Genomic DNA, 22,777 nt, shown 5'->3' with positions numbered 1-22,777 from the left:
CAGCGCTGGTGGCTGATTCATGTGAGAAACTGCAGAAGCTGGTGACTGAGTTTGGTAAAGTGTGTGGAAGAAGAAAGTTAAGAGTAAATGTGAATAAGAGCAAGGTTATTAGGTACAGTAGGGTTTAGGGTCAAGTCAATTGGGAGGTGAGTTTGAATGGAGAAAAACTGGAGGAAGTGAAGTGTTTTAGATATCTGGGAGTGGATCTGGCAGCGGATGGAACCATGGAAGCGGAAGTGGATCATAGGGTGGGGGAGGGGGCGAAAATTCTGGGGGCCTTGAAGAATGTGTGGAAGTCGAGAACATTATCTCGGAAAGCAAAAATGGGTATGTTTGAAGGAATAGTGGTTCCAACAATGTTGTATGGTTGCGAGGCGTGGGCTATGGATAGAGTTGTGCGCAGGAGGATGGATGTGCTGGAAATGAGATGTTTGAGGACAATGTGTGGTTGAGGTGGTTTGATCGAGTGAGTAATGTAAGGGTAAGAGAGATGTGTGGAAATAAAAAGAGCGTGGTTGAGAGAGCAGAAGAGGGTGTTTTGAAGTGGTTTGGGCACATGGAGAGAATGAGTGAGGAAAGATTGACCAAGAGGATATATGTGTCGGAGGTGGAGGGAACGAGGAGAAGAGGGAGACCAAATTGGAGGTGGAAAGATGGAGTGAAAAAGATTTTGTGTGATCGGGGCCTGAACATGCAGGAGGGTGAAAGGAGGGCAAGGAATAGAGTGAATTGGAGCGATTTGGTATACCGGGGTTGACGTGCTGTCAGTGGATTGAATCAAGGCATGTGAAGCGTATGGGGTAAACCATGGAAAGCTGTGTAGGTATGTATATTTGCGTGTGTGGACGTATGTATATACATGTGTATGGGGGGGGGGTTGGGCCATTTCTTTCGTCTGTTTCCTTGCGCTACCTCGCAAACGCGGGAGACAGCGGCAAAGTATAATAATAAAAAACTTCGAACTCACCAGTCTCGAAAAAAAATATTTTTGTAACTTTTATTCGAATTCACCAGTCTCGAAAAAACTAGTCTTGAAGAAAAATATTGTAACTTTTTTTCGAATTGATGTCTCGAAAAAAAATATTGTAACATTTCTTCGAATTCACCAGTCTCGAAAAAAAAATATTTTATTGTAACTTTTATTCGAATTCACCAGTCTCGAAAAAAATTATTTTTTGACTTACTTTCGTATTCACCAGTCTCGAAAAAAAATATTTTATTGTAACTTTTCTTCGAATTCACCAGTCTCGAAAAAAAATATTTTATTGTAACGTCTTCGAATTCACCAGTCCGAAAAAAATTTTATTGTAACTTTTCTTCGAATTCACCAGTCCGAAAAAAATTTTATTGTATCTTTTCTTCGAATTCACTAGTGTCGAAAAAAAATATTTTATTGTAACTTTTATTCGAATTCACCAGTCTCGAAAAAAAATATATTATTGTAACTTTTCTTCGAACTCACCAGTCTCGAAAAAAAATATTTTATTGTAACTTTTATTCGAATTCACCAGTCTCGAAAAAAACTAGTCAAAAAAAATATTGTAACTTTTCTTCGAATTCACCAGTCTTGAAAAAAATTTATTTTATCTTAACTTTTCTTCGAATTCACCTGTGTCGAAAAAAAAATGTTTTATTGTAACTTTTATTCGAATTCACCACTCGAAAAAAAAATATTTTGTAAATTTTCTTCAAATTTACCAGTCTCGAAAAAAAAATATTTTATTGCAACTTTTTTTTAATTCACCAGTCTCGAAAAAAAATATCATAACTTTTATTCGAATTCACCAGTCTCGAAGAAAAATATTTTATTGTAACTTTTCTTTGAATTCACCAGTCTTGAAAAAAAATATTGTAACTTCTCTTCGAATTCACCAGTCTCGAAAAAAATATGTTTTATTGTAACTTTTCTTCAAATCCACCAGTGTCGAAAAAAAAACATTTTATTGTAACTTTTATTTGATTTCACCTGTCTCGAAAAAAAATATTTTGTAAATTTTATTCACATTCACTAGTCTTGAAAAAGAATATTTTATTGTAACTTTTCTTCGAGTTCACTAGTCGCGAAAAAAACCAGTCTAAAAAAAAAATATTGTAGCTTTTCTTCGAATTCACCAGTCTCGAAGAAAAATATTGTAACTTTTGTTCGAATTCACCAGTCTCGAAAAAAAAAAATTTATTGTAACTTGTCTTCGAAATCACCAGTTCGAAAAAATTTTATTGTAACTTTCCTTCGAATTCACCAGTCTCGAAAGAAAAATGTTATTGTAACTTTCATTCGAATTCACCAGTCTCGAAAAAAAGTGACTTTTCTTCGAATTCACCATTCTCGAAAAAAGAATATTGTAACTTATTGTAACTTTTCTTCAAATCCACCAGTGTCGAAAAAAAAACATTTTATTGTAACTTTTATTCGATTTCACCTGTCTCGAAAAAAAATATTTTGTAAATTTTATTCACATTCACTAGTCTTGAAAAAGAATATTTTATTGTAACTTTTCTTCGAGTTCACTAGTCGCGAAAAAAACCAGTCTCAAAAAAAAATATTGTAGCTTTTCTTCGAATTCACCAGTCTCGAAAGAAAAATATGTAACCTTTTGTTCGAATTCACCAGTCTTGAAAAAAATATTTTATTGTAACTTGTCTTCGAACTCACCAGTCTCGAAAAAAAATATTTTATTGTAACTTGTCTTCGAATTCACCAGTTCGAAAAAATTTTATTGTAACTTTCCTTCGAATTCACCAGTCTCGAAAAAAAAATGTTATTGTAACTTTCATTCGAATTCACCAGTTTCGAAAAAAAGTGACTTTTCTTCGAATTCACCATTCTCGAAAAAAGAATATTGTAACTTTTCTTTGAATTCACCGGTCTCGAAAAAAAAATTAACTTTTATTCGAATTCACCAGTGTCGAAAAAATATATATTATTGTAAGTTTTCTTCGAACTCACCAGTCTCAAAAAAAAATTTTTTATTGTAACGTTTATTCGAATTCACCAGTCTCGAAAAAAACTAGTCTTGAAAAAAATATTGTAACTTTTCTTCGAATTCTCCAGTCTCGAAAAAAAATATTTTGTAACTTCGAATTTACCAGTCTCTAAAAAAAATATTTTATTGTAACTTTTATTTGAATTCACCAGTCTCGAAAAAAAAAATGTTATTGTAACTTTTATTTCAATTCACCAGTCTTCAAAAAAAATATTGTAACTTCGAATTCACCAGTCTCGAAAAAAAAATATATTGTAGACTTTCTTCCAAATTACCAGTCTCGAATAAAAATAATTTTATTGTAACTTTTATTTGAATTTACCAGTCTCGAAAGAAAAATATTTTCTAAATTTTATTCGAATTCACCAGTCTCGAAAAAAAAATATTTTATTTTAACATTTTTTATTCGAATTTACCAGTCTTGAAAAAAAAATAATTTTACGAATTAACTTTATCTCGAATACAAAGTCTCGAAAAAAAATATTTTAAAATTTCTTCAAATTCACAGTCTCGAAAAATAATATTTTTTTGTAACTTTTCTTCGAATTCACCAGTCTTCGAAAAAAACTATTCTAAAAAAATTTTGAAATTTTCTTCGAATTCACCAGTCTCGAAAAAAAAATTTTTATTGTAACTTTTCTTCGAATTCACCACTCTCGAAGAAAAACATTTTATTGTAACTTTTATTCGAATTCACTAGTCTCGAAAAAAAATAATTTATTGTAACTTTTCTTCGAATCACCAGTCTCGAAAAAAATATTTTTATTGTAACTTTTATTCGAATTCACCAGTCTCGAAAAAAAATTTTATTGTAACTACTTTCTTCGAATTACCAGTCTAAAAAAAAAATATTTATTGTATTTTCGAATTCCAGTCTAAAAAAAAATTTTATTGTAACTTTATTTGAATTACCAGTCTCAGAAAAAATTTTTATGTAACTTTATTCGAATTCACCAGTCTGAAAAAAAATTTTATTTCTTCGAATTCACCATCAAAAAAAAATTTATTGTAAATTTTCTTCGAATCCACAGTCTTGAAAAAAAATATTGTAATTTAACTTTTTTCGAATTCACCAGTCTCGAAAAAAAAAAATTAATGTAACTTTTTCGAATTCACCAGTCTAGATAAAATATAATTATTGTAACTTTTCTTCGAATTCACCAGTCTCGAAAAAAAAATATTTTATTGTAACTTTTATTCGAATTCACCAGTCTCGAAAAAAAATCTCGAAAAAAATATTGTAAACTTTTCTTCGAATTCACCAGTCTCGAAAAAAAAATATTTATTGTAACTTTCTTCGAATTCACCAGTCTCAAAAAATATATTTTATTGTAACTTTTCTTCGAATTCACAGTCTCGAAAAAAAAATATTTTGTAACTTTTCTTCAATTCACCAGTCTCGAAAAAAAATATTTTTGTAACTTTTTTCGAATTCACCAGTCTGAAAAAAATTTAGAACTTTCTTCGAATTACCAGTCTCGAAAAAAAATATTTTTGAATTCACTTCTCGAATTCACAGTCGAAAAAAAATATTTATTGTAACTTTTATTCGAATACACCAGTCTCGAAAAAATATAATTTATTGTAACTTTCTTCGAATTCACCAGTCTCGAAAAAAAAATTTATTGTAACTTTTCTTTCGAATTCACCAGTTCTACTTCGAAAAAAAAATATTTGTAACTTTCTTCGAATTACCAGTCTCGAAAAAAAAATTCTATTGTAACTTTTTTCGATTTCACCAGTCTCGAAAAAAAATATTGTAACTTTTTTCGAATTCACCAGTCTCAAAAAAAAACGAGTCTCGAAAAAAATATATTGTAAGTTTTCTTCGAATTCACCAGTCTCGAAAAAAAATTTTTATTGTAACTTTTCTTCGAATTCACCAGTCTCGAAAAAAAAAATATTTAACTTATTTCGAATTGACCAGTCTCGAAAAAAATATTATTGTAACTTTTCTTGAAATTCACCAGTCTCGAAAAAAAATATTTTATTGTAACTTTTATTCGAATTCACCATTCTCGAAAAAAAATGATATTGTAACTTTTCTTCAATTCACCAGTCTCGAAAAAAATATTTTAACTTCGAATTCACCAGTCTCGAAAAAATATTTTTTATGTAATTTTATCGAATTCCTCTCGAAAAAATATTTATTGTACTTTTTCGAATTCACCTAGTTCGAAAAAAATATTTATTGTAACTTTTTTCGAATTCACCAGTCTCGAAAAAAATATTTGTAACTTTTCGTACTAAAAATTTGTACTTTCGAATAATCAAAAAATTTTTTATTGAATTTTTTCGAATTCACCAGTCTCGAAAAATATTTGTAACTTTTCTTCGAATTACCAGTCTCGAAAAAAAATTTTGTAACTTTTCTGAATTCACATCTTGAAAAAAATTTATTGTAACTTTTTTTGAATTCACCATCTCGAAAAAAATTTTTGTAATTTTTTGAATTCACCAGTCTCGAAAAAAATATTGTAACTTTCTGAATTCACAGTCTCAAAAAAAAAATTATTTTGTAATTTTTTGAATTCACCTCTAAAAAATATTTTATTGTAACTTTTTGAATCACCAGTCTCGAAAAAAAAAAAAATTTGTAACTTTTCTTCGAATTCACAGTCTCGAAAAAAATATTTATTTTAACTTTTCAATTCAGTCTCGAAAAAAATATTTTATTGTAACTTTATTCGAATTCACTGTCTCGAAAAAAAATTTATTAACTTTTTCAATTCCATCTGAAAAAAAATATTTATTTCTTCGAATTACCAGTCTCAAAAAAATATTGTAATTTTCTTCGAATTCCCAGTCTTGAAAAAAATTTTATTGTAACTTTTCAATTCACCAGTCTCAAAAAAAAATATTGTAATTTTCTTTCTAATTCACCAGATTTTGAATTCCGTCTAAAAAAAAAAATTGTATTTTTAATTATCTAAAATTTATTTTTTTAAATTAAATTATTTTTTTACATAAAATTTTGAATTACGTCTAAAAATATTTTTTGATTTTATACTCCGAAAAATTTTATTATGAATCAGCAAAATTTACTTCATACAAAAATTATTGTATTCTATTCCATTGAAAAATTTGTACTTTAATCACCTCTAAAAAAAACTGAAAAAATTTAGTTTGATTCCTCTCAAAAAATTATACTTATCAATCACATCTAAAAAATATGTTCTATCTCGAAAAAATTTTTTATTTCAATTCCCAGTCAAAATATTAATTCTCGAATACGTAAAAAATATTGTATTCTTCAATTCATCTGAAAAATTTTAACTTTCGAATTACCAATTCTCGAAAAAAATATTATTGTAACTTCTTTCGAATTCACCAGTCTCGAAAAATAAAATTTTTTGAATCTTTTAATACGAATTCACTGTACTTTTCGAAAAAAAATATAATAGTAAATTTTCTTGAAATTTTCAATGTCTGAAAAAATTATTTTTGTAACTTTTTCACAATTCGAAAAAATTGAAAAATTTTTGAATTACATCTCTCAAAAAATTTTTAACTTTTCTTCGAATTCACCAGTCTCGAAAAAAAATTTTTATTTGTAACTTTACAATTCACCATCTCGAAAAAAAAATATTTATTGTAACTTCTTCACCAGTCCAAAAAAAATTTTATTGTAACTTTTTTCGAATTCACATCCGAAAAAAAAATTTTTTGTAATTTTATTCGAAAAAAAATATTTGAAATTCAAATCATATTGTAAAATATTTTATTATAACACAATCCCAGAAAAAAAATTATTGTAATTTCTTTCGATATATCTCACTATTAATAATTTATTGAACTTTTTTAAAATTACTCTCGAAAATAATTCGATTACATCTCAAAAAAAAATTTAAAATATTTTAATTTCTTCGAATTACGTATTCTTAAAATACATATATATAACATTTTTTCTTTTCAACCATCTCAAAAAAAAATTTTATTGTAACTTTTTTCAATTCCCAGTCTCAAAAAAATATTTGTAACTTTTCTTCAAATTCACCAGTTCCAAAAAAATATTGTACTTTTTCGAATTCACCAGTCTCGAAAAAAAATATTTATTAACTTTCTCTGTCGAAATACAGTTGCATAAAAAATTTTTAATTAACTTTTTGAATAGACAATTTAAATAAATTCGTATTAACTTTAATAAAAATTAATTCTCGAATTCACAGTTAATAAATAATGTTTTGTAATTTTCTTGAATTCGTCTAAAAAATTTTAATTTAACTATATTTGAAATCCCAGTCTTGAAAAAATATTGTAACTTCATCCACTTCAAAAAAAATTTATTGTAATTTTCTTCGAATTCACCTTGAAAAAAAAATATTTTTTGTAATTTTTTAATTCACAGTCTCGAAAAAAAAGTCTCAAAATAAATTAACTCTCTCGAATTCAAGTTTCGAAAAAAATTTTAGAACTTTCTCGAATTCACATCTCAAAAAAATATTTTTGTAACTTTATGAATCACCAATCTCGAAAAAAAAAATATTGTAACTTTTCTTCGAATAAGTCGAAAAAATATTGTAACTTTTTTTTTATTTCTTCGAAAATATTTAATTAAACTTTTATCGAACTTATTTGAAAAAAAAAATATTTTTGTAACTTTATCGAATCACCAGTTCAAAAAATAATATTTAACTTTTCTTCATTCACAGTCCGAAAAAAATAATTTTATATATTTTCTTCAAATTTCCCTCAGTCTAAAAAAAAATATTTATTAACTTTTTTCGAATTCACAGTCCAAAAATCCACTCGAAAAAATAATTTGTAATTTCTTCGAATTCACCAGTCTCAAAAAAATTTATTTAACTTTATCTTAGAATTCAACATATCCAAAGAAAGATTTTATTGTACTTTCGAATTAACCAGTCTAAAAAAAGATATATTGTAATTTATTATAAATTCACCAGTCTCAAAAAAATATTTATTGAACTTTTATTGAAATTACGAGTCTAGAAAAAATCGTTTTCGAAAAAAAAATATTGTAACAAATTTCGAATTCCATCTCGAAAAAAAAATATTTCATTGTAACTTATTTCGAATTCACAGTCTTCGAAAAAAAAATATTTTATTGTAACTTTTTTCGAATTCACAGTCTCGAAAAAATATTTATTGAATCTTTCAAAATTGACCATTGAAATTTATATTCTATAATATACTTTTATTCAAATTCACCAGTCTTGAAAAAAAAATATTTTATTGTAACTTTTATTCGAATTCCCTTTTCTTTAGCATAAGATAATATCTTCGAATGTATTTAATGCATAAATAATCATTCGAGATAAAATATATAATTGTGAACGATTATCTTACGTTGTAAATACTCATCGCAAAGGGGAGGGGGAGTCAGTCCCCTTGCGAAGACTACGTTTGCAATGTTCCAAAAATTCAATCGCATAGTTACACCAGCCAGCCAATCAGCGTCGACTATCGTAGCATGACAAACGTTCTTTGAATACAACAATGCAAAGGATCATTGCCTTAAGGAAAGTTGACCGCCCGTCATATGGTTCTTAAATACAATGGGCCTCGACGCATATTCTTTTCTAATGATTTCGCATCGCACATATCACCCCCCCCCCCCCTCCGTCGCTCTAATTGCTACAACCTCTTAATGACAGGAAAATTAAACTAGGGTTAGCAATTTCTTTTCACTTCCAGTGTGTAGGGTGATAGGCATGTAGGAGGTGGTGGGCAAGGTGGTCATGTGGGTCAGGATGGTGCACGTGCAGTATGAAGGTACGAGGAGAGGCAGGCAAGACTGATTATATATCTGGGAAGATCTTAAATGTCAGGGGGGAAGTATTTTGTGTCTGTGGCAGGATCTTAAATTTTAGGGGGAAGTATTTTACGTCTGTGGGATATCTTAAATGTTAGGGGAGAGTATTTTGTGTCTGTGGGAGGATCTTAAAGTGTTTGGAGGAAGTATTGTGTATCTGTGGGAAGATCTTAATTGTTAGGGGAAGTATTTTACGTCTGTTGGAGGATCTTAAAGTGTTTGGGGGAAGTATTGTGTATCTGTGGGAAGATCTTAATTGTTAGGGGAAGTATTGTGTGTCTGTGGGAAGATCTTGAATTTTAGGGGGAAGTATTTCACGTGTTTGGGATATCTTAAGTGTTAGGGGAGAGTATTTTACGTCTGTGGGATATCTTAAATGTTAGGAGGAAGTATTTTGTTCTGTGTGGGAAGATCTTAAATTTTAGGGGGAATTATTTTACGTCTGTGGGATATCTTAAGTGTTAGGGGAGAGTATTTTGTGTCTGTGGGAGGATCTTGTGTTAAGGGGAAGTATTTTACGTCCGTGGGAAGATCATAATTGTTAGGGGAAGTATTTTGTGTCTGTGGGAGGATCTTAAATGTTATGGGGAAGTATTGTGCGTCTGTGGGAAGATCTTAATTGTTAGGGGAAGTATTTTGTGTGTGGGAGGATCTTGAATGTTAGGGGGAAGTATTTAACGTCCGTGGGAGGATATTTAGTGTTAGTAGGAAGTATTTTGGGTCTGGTGAGTGGAGGAGGCATTGGATGTTTGTGTAGTGTACCAGCTAAATCATTATTATGCAGGTACACTCTTAACAGTGCTTGTGAATTTTTCAAGAGAATATTGTTCTACGATTGTTAATGATGTTCATCCTATGTCCAGTATATTCAAATAAAGATTTTTAAAAAAAAAAAAAGGAAAATATGATTACCTGTTGGTGTGTGTGTAGGTAGGAAGTTGAGCATTGTGGTAAGTTTGTCTTTCATACACCTTAATCGGGAGGTCGAGTTTGCGAAGGCGACGAAGCTTGGGGTGGATGTGATCAAGAAGAACGTGTGTCAGGGCCGCCGTGTTGAAGAACCAGACAACGAAGCTTCGCATCGTCGTCGTGAAGAACTGTGTGTGTGTGTGTCCTGCGACGCTGATTGGCTGGTGTGACTATGCTGTGTATTATTGGAATGTTGCAAAGGTGATGTTTGCAATGGTCCCCCCCTGCGATGAGACTTTCCGACGGAAAATAATAGTTTTAAGAATTATATTTGTTTTAAATGCTTTTGATAATATGGTAAGTTACAAAAAGTATTTTTTTGAGATTGGTACGAGTGTTACTGCTACTTGAATGTTTATATTTTGCCAGACTATATTCTTAGGTAGTGGTAAGACTCACCAGTCTCGAAAAAATATTTTCACGTAACTTTTATTCTGTTAACCATAATTTTGTACAAGATAATATTTTTGAGTGCGTTTAATGCATAATATTTTGAGAAATATTCCCTGGGGATAGGGGAGAAAGAATACTTCCCACGTATTCCCTGCGTGTCGTAGAAGGCGACTAAAAGGGAAGGGAGCAGGGGGGGGCTGGAAATCCTCCCCTCTCGTTTTTTTTTTTCTAAAAGAAGGAACAGAGAAGAGGGCCAGGTGAGGATATTCCCTCAAAGGCCCAGTCCTCTGTTCTTAACGCTACCTCGCTATCGCGGGAAATGGCGAATAGTATGAAAAAAAAAAAAATGAAAAAATTTTGAGAAATGTAATTAATGTCCATGGTAAAGTCTCGTCGCCGGGGAATGGATGCGGTTGCGAAAGCTACATTTGCAATGCCATCACATATGGGATAGGGTAGTAATTGAGTATGTAGATAATTGGGAGGATTTGGTTAATCAAATGTAAATAATTAACAGGATTTTTTTAGGTAAAAAGTTATCAATTCCAGGTGGGTACTGATAGGAAGAAAAAGGAGAGTTCGCTTGGAAGAATGCCATGCGAGTATTTTATTGGAGACAATTTTTCCATGTTTAGAAAGAGTGTTTGAATGTATGGTGCAGGAGTATACCCTTTATATTCATTTTTTAAGGGTTCCAAAATAGGTATTTTAAAAAGTTATTTGAATTTAAATGAATTATTTATGGAGTTAATTCATGGTTTTATATATAATAAAATTCATACCATTATATTCTCAATATTTTGGAAATAAAAAAATTTGACATTATTAGTCACCTTAATATTCCTGTAGTTTTTTTAATTATGACAAACCAATTGATATGAAAAATATGTAATTTTTTTATTTTTTACAGTAACTAAGGTTACTAGATGCAAAATTTTGTTGTGTAGTGGCACTGAGGGAATATGCATAAGTTTCAATAGTTGGTTCAGTAATTGTCCAGACATGAAATTAGTTATGATATAGGGAAAAAAAAAAAAATTACCATACATTTCTGAGAAATTAATGAATTGAAAATTTCAATGATATACAGGGAATCCTTTAGTATATTCTTATATTTATACTTGCAAAATTTCTTGGCCATTTATAAACAATTCAGACCATGATTATACACCACAGATCCATCATGCACTTTCTGTATGATATATACACATCATTTGTAATGAAATATTAAATAATGAAAAATAAAATACTGATTAAAAAATTATTCCATTTCCGTATTACATATGCTATCATAAAGCAATTGTAATATGGAAACAAAACTTTACCTTACACACACCAGAAACATCTTTAAAGGGTAGTGAATACCATACACAATTTTTAGTTAATATTTGTTACAAATAAAAACTACTGGTAGACCCAACGATATTGCTCCACAATCAGGTTTCCAACCAACATCATCAGACACCCGTAAGTACCTGTATGAGAAAAAATTAAATTCTTATTAATAAATATATGTACTTCCTAACAGTCTACGGACAATGAAACACGACAAGTTCCCCAGTGCACTTTCGTACAATAATCATATAAATGGAGATGCAAGAAAAAAGTAAACAAGACCAAGCGACTCTGACATATTTTTCTTGTATACCTCCCATTGTATAATTATTACACGAAAGTGCCCCTGGAACTTATCGTGTGTCATTTCCCCACTGACTCATAGATATATATATATATAAAGAATAGACCATACTATACACAAGTTTTAGGAAATATTTAATTACAAATGGTATATATAAAAAATGTTAGATACTAGGCCCTCAAATGTTGCTTCACAATGTCCAGGGTTCCAATGACTTCGAAGTACCTGTAGGGGAGAAAGAAGCAAGTTTTCATTAGTTTCCAGGACTTCATTCAATTTACACGAATTCATTCCTCATAACCAATTATACTTTTAACTTATTTCCATTAAATAAAACAACAAAGTACTTACACATTATTAAACTCGTCTGCTGTCAAAATGCTCTTGCATCCCTGCCGCACACTAACATTCACTGGGAACCAATAACTCCTATCTTCCTACTTGTATCTCTTTCTTTCATACTATTCGCCATTTCCCGCGTTAGCGAACTAGCATTAAGAACAGAGGACTGGCCCTTTGAGGGAATATCCTCATCTGGCCCCCTTCTCTGTTCCTTCTTTAGAAAAAAAAACAAGAGGGGAGGATTTCCCGCTCCCTTCCCTTTTAGTCGCCTTCTACGACACACAGGGAATACGTGGGAAGTATTCTTCTCCCCTATCCCCACGGATATATATATATTACGCACACACGATGTATTCCTCAAGTGTCATAGATGGTAAAAAAAGGGAGAGGAGGACTGGAAATCCTCCCTTCCCACTTTCTTATTTTCCAAAAGAATGAACAGAAAAGGGGCCATGTGAGGATATTCCTCTGTTCATTATGCTACCTCGCTAACACGGGAAATAACGAGATCTGATGTGGACAATGGGACGAATTCCCAGTACTACTGTAACACCTGCGAAACGAAATCCTATATTACAATGTTCTAAGAACTACGGCATTTGAAAAATTCTATGACCTATTCTTCACAGTGACCGTGACGCTATATGATGGGTGAATGTAAATCCTCTAAGACAGGGCTTTTATGACATAACGACATATGAACTTACAAAATTATTGTATACAAAAATCAATACTTACAAACAAGTTAATATTTTGTGAAATTTCAAAAACTAATCGATTACTCAAACACTAATGTATACTTTTCAACTTATAGTAATCAAATGAGAGGCATTCAGAACAAACACCATGCTGACTAAAAACTTCCTTAAAGCTAATAAAAAGAAACCCAATGTTACCAATAATTGTTTGACAAACTAACAAATGAACATATCTAAACCTAAGCCGGGAGAGCAACTACACGTCACTAAGTTAAACCACCTTCCAAAAAATTCTGCCATGTGTCGAGAACATAAAGTTTGAGCTACATGCACGTTTATGATGATACCTGTCAACTCATCTTTGAATCAATTACTTTTCAGCAACGTTGATGGGCAATCTTGAATGGTTTAATGACTGAAAACTATGCATTCTGTTGTGTTATATAGCATTTTAAGAGATTTTTTTCACCAAGTCATGTTGAATATATATAAACATGTTTTGAACGACTTTTATGACAGTAAACTATGCATGCACGGGTGTTATTTAGCATATCCTTGAGATTTTTTTCATCGATAGTCGTGAATACATAAGAGAAACGTGCTGAATATATAGTAAAACAAATATTAAATTGCGAATGACAGTCTGGTGATGGCAGAGACTAATTTCATGTATTTTCATTGTTAAAATATATGATTGTCCTATCTTAAGGACCATGCCATACATTTTGGTAAAAACAGAAATGCCTTGAAAATTTATAGTCATGAGTTGTGAAAGGAATCCAGACCATCACGTGCTTTGAGAAAAGAACAGATCTTCCACTCCTACTGCGAGAGCAATTGGACAATTGGAGGCACATTGCAGGGCACCTAGATTGCCAAGCATTTCAACTTCTGGTCTTCCTAAGTTAACTTAAGGCCATAATCATAATCTACACCAAATAACCTTCATCCACAACCAATAACTTTCCTAACAACCCATATCCAGGAAAAAGTAGTATCAAAAGGTCTTCAATTGATTGTTTCCTTTTCCATAACTTTTACACTACATAGACAGATCAAAATCAATAACCATGATTACCTTACACTTTTTTCACAACCAACAGCCAAAATGATCAAGCATGATATTCTGATATCTGTTGAAGCTTTACTGGGGCACATTTTACACAACTAGTGCGCCATCCCTTGCATCAAAATTGCCAACAAACTCGCTGAACTAAAATACTTCTTCCTCACAAAAAAAGAACGATTTCTTCAGCGAATCAAAAGCTCTTAACCTTGCTCGATCAACTACCAATAACTATACTCATGCACATTTGAACAATACCCATTCCCGATATCTAACAAAAAAGTCTAGAGATGTTGAAAAAAAAATGCCACAAATTCCTACTGTCACTCATTCACCCGGCAGTCTCAATAATTTAAGGAACAAAGCCATTCTACACAGGGAAGATATTACCTAGGTTAGAATCAGCATAAAATTTGGAAAAATATTTGGTCTACAACCAACGCCTCTGTTACTGTGGTTGCAATGTTAAGAGAAGTTTAACCAATAATAAGCTTTACACTTCATAAACAGATGTGCCTATACCAATCCTTAAACAAGGCATGACCTTTCAGAGGATATGTATTACAACTTGACGTTAAAAAACTTAAAAGGGAATCCCGACCGAACACCCAGCAAAAAGCAAAATAAAATTATTCTGTAGGCCTTCCACAGATTGGTCAATTTTCCAGAGCCTTTCACACTTTATGTACACGGATCAGCACAATTACTGCACACTGATTACCTTCTACTTTGACAACCAACAAAAAAAATTGATACAGGAAAAGAAAATGAAATAGTATTCGGATATCTGTCAAGTCTTTCCTATGGTAACTTCCCCAACCATTAACATTAAATTTACGAAATGATGCCATAGTAACGTCTACAGATACACAAAATCCTTAAAAAACAAAAAAACGACCATGTTAGCCAAAGCCTAAGCTTAACTTCTATTGAGGACCAATGACCCTAAGTTGTTTTTTATAAACATCTTTGGAAAATAACAACTTGCAACGAAGCAAAAAAAAGTTTAAATCTGGTAAAAAGCACGAATTCCTAGCATTACGGCAATTAACTACGATTTCAACAAATGGAGGAGTTGAGAAAAATAGAAATCTGGTAAAATGGCACACATTCCTAGCCTTAATGCAATTAACTTGATTTCAACAAATGAAGGAATGAAAATAAAATTCTGGTAAAAATGGCACAAATTCTTAGCAATAGTGCAATTAACTCGACAATTTCAACATATCAAGGAATTACAAAACACAAAAAATCTGGTAAAATAGCAAATTCTTAGCATTACTGAAATTCACTTGTCGATTTCAACAAATTCAGGAGTTTAAAAATACAAATCTGGTAAAACAGCACAAATTCTTAGCCTTACTGCAATAAACTCGACAATTTCAAAAAATTCAAACTCAGGAGTTAAAAATATTAGAAATCTCGTAAAATAGCACAAATTCTTAGCAATACTGCAATTAACTCGACAATTTCAACAAATTAAGGATTCAAAGTAACAAAAATCAGGTAAAATAGCACAAATTCTTAGCATTACTCCAATTAACTTGACGACTTCAACAAATTCAGGAGTTAAAAAAATACAAATCTGGTAATTAGCACAAATTCTTAGCATTACTGCAATTAACTACAATTTCAACAAATCAAGGAGTTGAAAAAATTGAAATCTGGTCAAATGGCACAAATTCTTATCGTAACTGCAATTAACTACGGCTTCAATAAATTTACGAGCTAAAAATTGAAATCTCGTAAATTGGCACAAATTCTTATTACTGCAATTAACGACGATTTCAACAAATTCAGTTGTTTAAAAAATACAAATGTGGTAAAAGCACAAATTCTTAGCCTTACTGCAATCAACTCGACGATTTCAAAAAATTTCAAACTCAGGAGTTAATATTATTAGAAATCTGGTAAAATAGCAAAAATTCTTAGTATAACTGCAATTAACTACAATTTCAACTGTTATAAAAATAGAAATCTGGTAAAATAGCACTAATTCGTAGCATTTCTGTAATTAACTCGATTTCAACATATTAAGGAGTTAAAAAAATAGAAATTTGGAAAATTGGAGCAAATTCTAAACATTAATGCAATTAACACGACAATTTCAACAAATCAAGGAATTAAAAAAACGAGAAGTCTGGTGAAATAGCAAATTCTTAGCATTACTGCAATTCACTCGACGATTTCAACAAATGCAAGAGTTAAAAAAAACAAATCTGGTAAAATAGCACAAATTCTTAGCAATACTGCAATTAACTCAATGATTTCAACAAATTAAGGTTTTAAAAAACAGAAATCTGGTAAAATAGCAAATTCTTAGTATTACCCCAATTAACTTCACGATTTCAACAAATTCAGGAGCTTAAAAATACAAATCTGGTAAAACAGCACAAATTCTTAGCCTTACTGCAATCACCTCAACAATTTCAAAAAATTTCAAACTCAGGAGTTAAAAATATTACATCTGGTAAAATAGCACAAATTCTTAGCAATACTGCAATTAACTCGATGATTTCAACAAATTAAGGATTTAAAGGAACTAAAATATGGTAAAATAGCACAAATTCTTAGCATTACCCCAATTAACTTGACGAATTCAACAAATTCAGTTGTTTAAAAAATACAAATCTGGTAAAAGAGCACAAATTCTTAGCCTTACTGCAATCAACTCGACGATTTCAAAAAATCTCAAACTCAGAAGTTAAAATTAATAGAAATCTGGTAAAATAGCAAAAATTCTTAGTATAACTGCAATTAACCACAATTTCAACAGTTATAAAAATAGAAATCTGGTAAAATAGCACTAATTCTTAGCGTTTCTGTAATTAACTCGATTTCAACATATTAAGGAGTTAAAAAAATAGAAATTTGGAAAATTGGAACAAATTCTAAACATTAATGCAATTAACGCGACAATTTCAACAAATCAAGGAATTAAAAAAACGAGAAGTCTGGTAAAATAGCAAATTCTTAGCATTACTGCAATTCACTCGACGATTTCAACAAATGCAAGAGTTAAAAAAAACAAATCTGGTAAAATAGCACAAATTCTTAGCAATACTGCAATTAACTCAATGATTTCAACAAATTAAAGTTTTAAAAAACAGAAATCTGGTAAAATAGCAAATTCTTAGCATTACCCCAATTAACTTCACGATTTCAACAAATTCAGGAGCTTAAAAGTACAAATCTGGTAAAGCAGCACAGATTCTTAGCCTTACTGCAATCACCTCAACAATTTCAAAAAATTTCAAACTCAGGAGTTAAAAATATTAAATCTGGTAAAATAGCACAAATTCTTAGCAATACTGCAATTAACTCGACGATTTCAACAAATTAAGGATTTAAAGGAACTAAAATCTGGTAAAATAGCACAAATTCTTAGCATTACCTCAATCAACTTGACGATTTCAAAAAATTCAGTTGTTTAAAAAATACAAATCTGGTAAAAGACCACAAATTCTTAGCCTCACTGCAATCAACTCGACGATTTCAAAAAATTTCAAACTCAGGAGTTAATATTACTAGAAATCTGGTAAAATAGCAATAATTCTTAGTATAACTGCAATTAACTACAATTTCAACTGTTATAAAAATAGAAATATGGTAAAATAGCACTAATTCTTAGCGTTTCTGTAATTAACTCGATTTCAACATATTAAGGAGTTAAAATAGAAATTTGGAAAATTGGAACAAATTCTAAACATTAATGCAATTAACTCAACAATCTCGACAAATCAAGGAATTAAAAAAACGAGAAGTCTGGTAAAATAGCTAATTCTTAGCATTACTGCAATTCACTCGACGATTTCAACAAATGCAAGAGTTAAAAAAAACAAATCTGGTAAAATAGCACAAATTCTTAGCAATACTGCAATTAACTCAATGATTTCAACAAATTAAGGTTTTAAAAACAGAAATCTGGTAAAATAGCAAATTCTTAGCATTACCCCAATTAACTTCACGACTTCAACAAATTCAGGAGCTTAAAAATACAAATCTGGTAAAACAGCACAAATTCTTAGCCTTACTACAGGAGGAGTTAAAAAATAGAAATCTGGTAATATGGCACAAATTCTTAGCATTCCTACAATTAACTATGATTTCAACAAATCAAAAAGAAATGTTAAAATGGCACAAATTCTTAGCATTACTGCAATTAACCTATGTTTTCAACAAATTAAGTTGAAAAGAAATCTGGTAAAACGGCACAAATTCTTAGCATTACTGCAATTAACTACGATTTCAACAACTTAAGGAGTTTAGAAAATTGAAATCTGGTAAAATAGCACAAATTCTTAGCATAATTGCAATTAACTATGATTTCAACAAATAAATGAGTTAAAAAATATAAATCTACTATAGCAAAAATTCTTAGCGTTACTGCAGCTTGACGATTTCAACAAATTAAGGAGTTAAAAGATAGACGTCTGGTAGAATGGCTCAAATTCCTAGTCTTACTGTAATTAACTTGATTTCAATAATTTATGGAATTGCAAAAAATAGAAACCTGGTAAAAGGCACAAATTCTTAGCATTACTGCAATTAAAATTATTTCAACAAATTAAGGAGTTAAAAGAATAGAAATCTGCTCAATCAGCAAATTCTTAGCATTACTGCAATTTAACTACAGTTTCAACAAATTATGGAGTTAAAAAAAATTCAAATCTGGTGAAATGGCACAAATTCTTACCATAACTGCAATCAACTATGATTTTGATAAATTAAGGAGTTAAAAAAGAGAAATCTGGTAAAATGGTACAAATTCTTAGCATTACTGCAATGAACTCGTCAATTTCAACAAATATAGGAGTTAAAAGAATATAAATCTGGTAAATAGCACAAATTCTTAGCATTACTGCAATTATCTCCGATTTCAACAAATCAAGGACTTAATAAAATTGAAATCTGGTTAAATGGCACAAATTCTTATTGTAACTGCAATTAACTACGATTTCAATAAATTTACGAGCTAAAAATTGAAATCTTGTAAACTGCCACAAATTCTTAGCATTACTGCAATTAATTTGACGATTTCAACAAATTAAGGAGTTAAATAGAAATAAGGTAAAATGGCTCAAATTCCTAGCCTTACCGCAATCAACTCGACGAATTCAACAAATTAAGGAATTACAAAAAATATTGAAATGTTAAAAAGCACAAATTCTTAGCATTACTGCGATTGACATTTCAACAAATTAAGGAGTTCAAAAAAAATAGAAATATGGTAAAATGGCTCAAATTCCTAGCCTTACTGCAATTAACTCGATTTCAACAAATTAAGGAATTACAAAAAAATAAAGGTAAAAGGCAAAAATTCTTAGCATTACTGCAATTAACATTTCAAGAAATTAAGGAGTTAAAAAAATACAAATAAAATGGCTCAAATTCCTAGCCTTACTGCAATTAACTCGATTTCAACAAATTAAGGAATTACAAAAAAAAAATCCGGTAAAAGGCACAAATTCTTAGCATTACTGCAATTAACATTTCAACAAATTATGGAGTTAAAAAAAAATAGAAATATGGTAAAATGGCTCAAATTCCTGGTCTTACTGCAATTAACTCGATTTCAACAAATCAAGGAGTTAAAAAGATAGAAATCTGGTAAGAATACCACCAATTCTTGACATTCCTGCAATTAAACTCGACGATTTCAGCAAATTAACGAGTTAGACTATATGCAATCGGCAAAACAACGTTCAAACTACCACCATACTTGAAAACTAGCTAGTTGGAACCAGTCTACAAAACCTGGCCAATACCCGAGCATAATGATGGGGGTGGTTGGAGCCATAATAAACTTACCACTAATGCAACTTTGTGGGTGTGTTGTGCTCCTCGCCATCAGGGTACTGGAAGTTCATATGGCCCCTACGTTGACTGGGGATTAGAGTCGTCTTGCTGACAGGAGATTGGAGTAGTGATGCTGACTGGAGACTGGGGTAGTGTTGTTGACTGGAGATTATTGGGATAGTCTTGCTGACTGAGGATTGGAGTAGTGTTGATATACGATTGTCTCAACCCATCTTCGACCAGTGACGATTACGCTGAACCAGTCTTCAAACAGGCCTATGAAAGTAGACCAGTCCATTAAAATACGACTGAATACCACTACAAACGATTATGAAAACTTCTGGTACAAAACTAATCCTTAATATATTTCAGAATAACACTTTTTCTCAAACTAATCAAAATAAAACCGTATGGATGTACAACAACAACAACACACAGTTCTTGACTCAGCGGCAGTCGGGCAGCAACTGAGCGCTGGTCCAAAGCGCGACCCCTCTCCCCCCCCGGGCACAATTCATTGTTGCCAGACGTTGAATGATTTATAAAATCAATGTCATCATACGGATGTCAACGAAGCATTACTGTCATTCTAAGTAACATTTTCCATGCTGGGTAATCATAACGTGTATTCAAATTCAAAGAAATTTATTCGAAAATGTTTAAGATAAATAATTTTCAAAAACTATGGATGCGCTGTGGGCAACACTGATGGCGTAAATGTTTTATTAACAGCAAACTAACCAGCTGTGTTTGTATTTAGCAAGCTCTTCCTATAGCAAATTAAGGGACTAATCACGTTTTGATGACTACACAAAGGACTGATCTATAAAAAGTACATAATTGCTGAAATCGCGATGATGTAAATATGACAAACTCGCTAACGACCTGTTAGCTGACACATAAAGAAAGGACGCGTCATTCTTCTATATTTCTTCTTAAATATATATTAGTTCTATCTCTTTTATGTAGAACAATATAGTACAATTGCGCCTGGCAAATGCATCAATCAAAAATCTTCATCATAGGAAATAAAATTGCTCTAATGATCCGAAAGTGACATTGCTTGTGTATCCCAGTGTAAACTTTTGAGATGATTTTTTTTTGTTATAAAACTCTAGATAATGAAGACTCTTCGTTGATATACTCTAATTCAAACGAAAAAAAAATAGTGTAAAAACCAGCATTTGCGAAAGCATTCAGGCCAAAGAAGAACTTTCATCAAACCACCTAGCATCACATATTGTCCTCAAACATTTAATTTCCAACACATCCACTCTCCTCCGTACAACCCCATCAATAGCCCACGCCTTGCAACCATACAACATTGTTGGAACTACCGCTCCTTCAAACATACCCATTTTTGCTCTCCGAGATAACGTTCTCCCTTTCCGCACATTCTTCATCGCTCCCACAGCCTTCGCCCTCTCCCCCACCCTGTGACTCACTTCCGCATCCATGGTTCCTTACGTTGCTAAGTCCACTCCCAGATATATAAAACACTTCACTGCCTCCAATTACTCTCCATTCGAACTTACATCCCAATTAACTTTTCTTTCAACCCTACTGAACCTAATAACCTTGTTCTTATTCACGTTTACTCTCGACTTTCTCCTTTCACACACTTTCCCAAACTTGGTCACCTACTCCTGCAGTTTCTTCCACGAATCAGCCACCAGTGCTGCATCATCGGCGAACAACAACTGACTCACTTCCCAGGCCCTCTTATCCCCAACAGACTGCATACTCGCCCCTCTCTCCAAAACTCTTGCATTTACCTCCCCAACCACCCCATCCATAAACAAATCAAACAACCATGGAGACATCACACACCCCTGCCGCAGACCGACCTTCACTGGGAACCAATCACTCTCCTCTCTTACTACTCGTACACATGCCTTACATCCTTGATGAAAATTTCTCTACCTCTGGCAGCTTACCTCCCACACCATATACTCTACTCTTAAGACCTTCCACAAAGCATCTCTATCAACCCTACCATATGCCTTCTCCAGATCCATAAATGCTACAAACAAATCCATCTGTTTTTCTAAATATTTATCACACACTCTTCAAAGCAAACACCTGATCCATACATCCTCTAACACTTTTGAAACAACACTGCTCCTTCTATATCTGATGCTCTGTACATGCTTTCAACTTCTCAATCGATACATTCCCATACACTTATCCAGAAATACTCAACAAACATTCAGTTTATACATGGATCTTGGTGAAGCGCCTGAGGAGTGGCGGAATGCATGTATAGTGCAATTGTACAAACGCAAAGGGTTTAAAGATGAGTGTTCAAACAGCGGAGGCATGAATTTGTCGAGTATTCCTGGGAAATTATATGGGAGGGTATTGATTAAGAGCATCAGACTGGGGAAGAGCAGTGTGATTTCATAAAAATGCCAGAGGATGCGTGGGTCAGGTGTTTGCTTTGAAGAATGTGGAGAGAAATACTTAAAAAAAAAAACAGATGGATTTGTAAGTGGCATTTATGAATCTGGAGGAGGAACATGATAGGGTAGACAGAGATGCTTTGTGGAAGGTATTAAGAGTATATGGTGTGGGAGGCAAGTTGCTAGAAGCAGTGAAAAGTTTTTACCAAGGATGAAAGGCATGTGTGCGAGTAGGGAGAAAGGAAAGTGATTGGTTCCCAGTGAATGTCGATCTGCGGCAGGAGTGTGTGATGTCTCCATAGTTGTTTAATTTGTTTATGGATGGAATTGTTAGGGAGGTAAATGCAAGTGTTTTGGAGAGAGGGTCGAGTAATGCAGTCCGTTCGGGACGAGAGCCTGGGAAGTGAGTCAGTTGTTATTTGCCGATGATACAGCTCTAGTGGCTGATTCGAGTGAGAAACTGCGGAAGCTGGTGACGGAGTTTGGAAAAGTGCGTGAAAGGAGCAAGTTGAGAGTAAATATGAATAAGGGCAGGGTTATTAGATTCAGTGGGGTTTAGGGACAAGTTAATTGAATTGGGATGTAAGCTTGAATGAAGAAAAAGTGGACGAAGCGAAGTGTTTTAGATATCTGGGAGTGGACTTAGCAGCGGATGGAACCATGGAAGCAGAAGTGAGTCACAGGGTGGGGAGGGGATGAAGGTTCTGGA

General features: G+C 32.0%; 1 protein-coding gene and 1 long non-coding RNA gene across 4 annotated transcripts in view; one reads left to right on the top strand and one right to left on the bottom strand.

Annotated features, from left to right (window-relative positions):
- Positions 1-10,947, top strand: part of LOC139763539 (low-density lipoprotein receptor-related protein-like) — a 59,339-nt gene extending 48,392 nt beyond the window's left edge. Inside the window, exon 9 of the mRNA XM_071689733.1 lies at positions 9,744-10,947. The gene's annotated coding sequence lies outside the window, so the exon portion shown is untranslated. The remainder of the gene's footprint in view (positions 1-9,743) is intronic.
- Positions 10,948-11,166: 219 nt separating this feature from the next.
- LOC139763540 (uncharacterized) lies at positions 11,167-20,189 on the bottom strand. Of its 3 annotated transcripts, none has more exons than XR_011716179.1 (3): positions 20,103-20,189; positions 19,679-19,942; positions 11,167-11,986 (listed from the first exon to the last, which is right to left on the bottom strand). It is a non-coding gene; the product is annotated as an uncharacterized lncRNA (long non-coding RNA). The 3 variants fall into 3 exon arrangements; XR_011716180.1 differs by having other exon boundaries at positions 20,087-20,151; XR_011716181.1 differs by having other exon boundaries at positions 20,090-20,108.
- Between the last annotated feature and the right edge of the window lie 2,588 nt (positions 20,190-22,777).

Source organism: Panulirus ornatus, chromosome 47, assembly GCF_036320965.1.
Source record: "Panulirus ornatus isolate Po-2019 chromosome 47, ASM3632096v1, whole genome shotgun sequence".
NCBI classification, from domain to species: Eukaryota; Metazoa; Arthropoda; class Malacostraca; order Decapoda; family Palinuridae; genus Panulirus; species Panulirus ornatus.
Note: the sequence above shows the minus strand (reverse complement) of the source record. Positions and strands in the feature narration are given on the sequence as shown.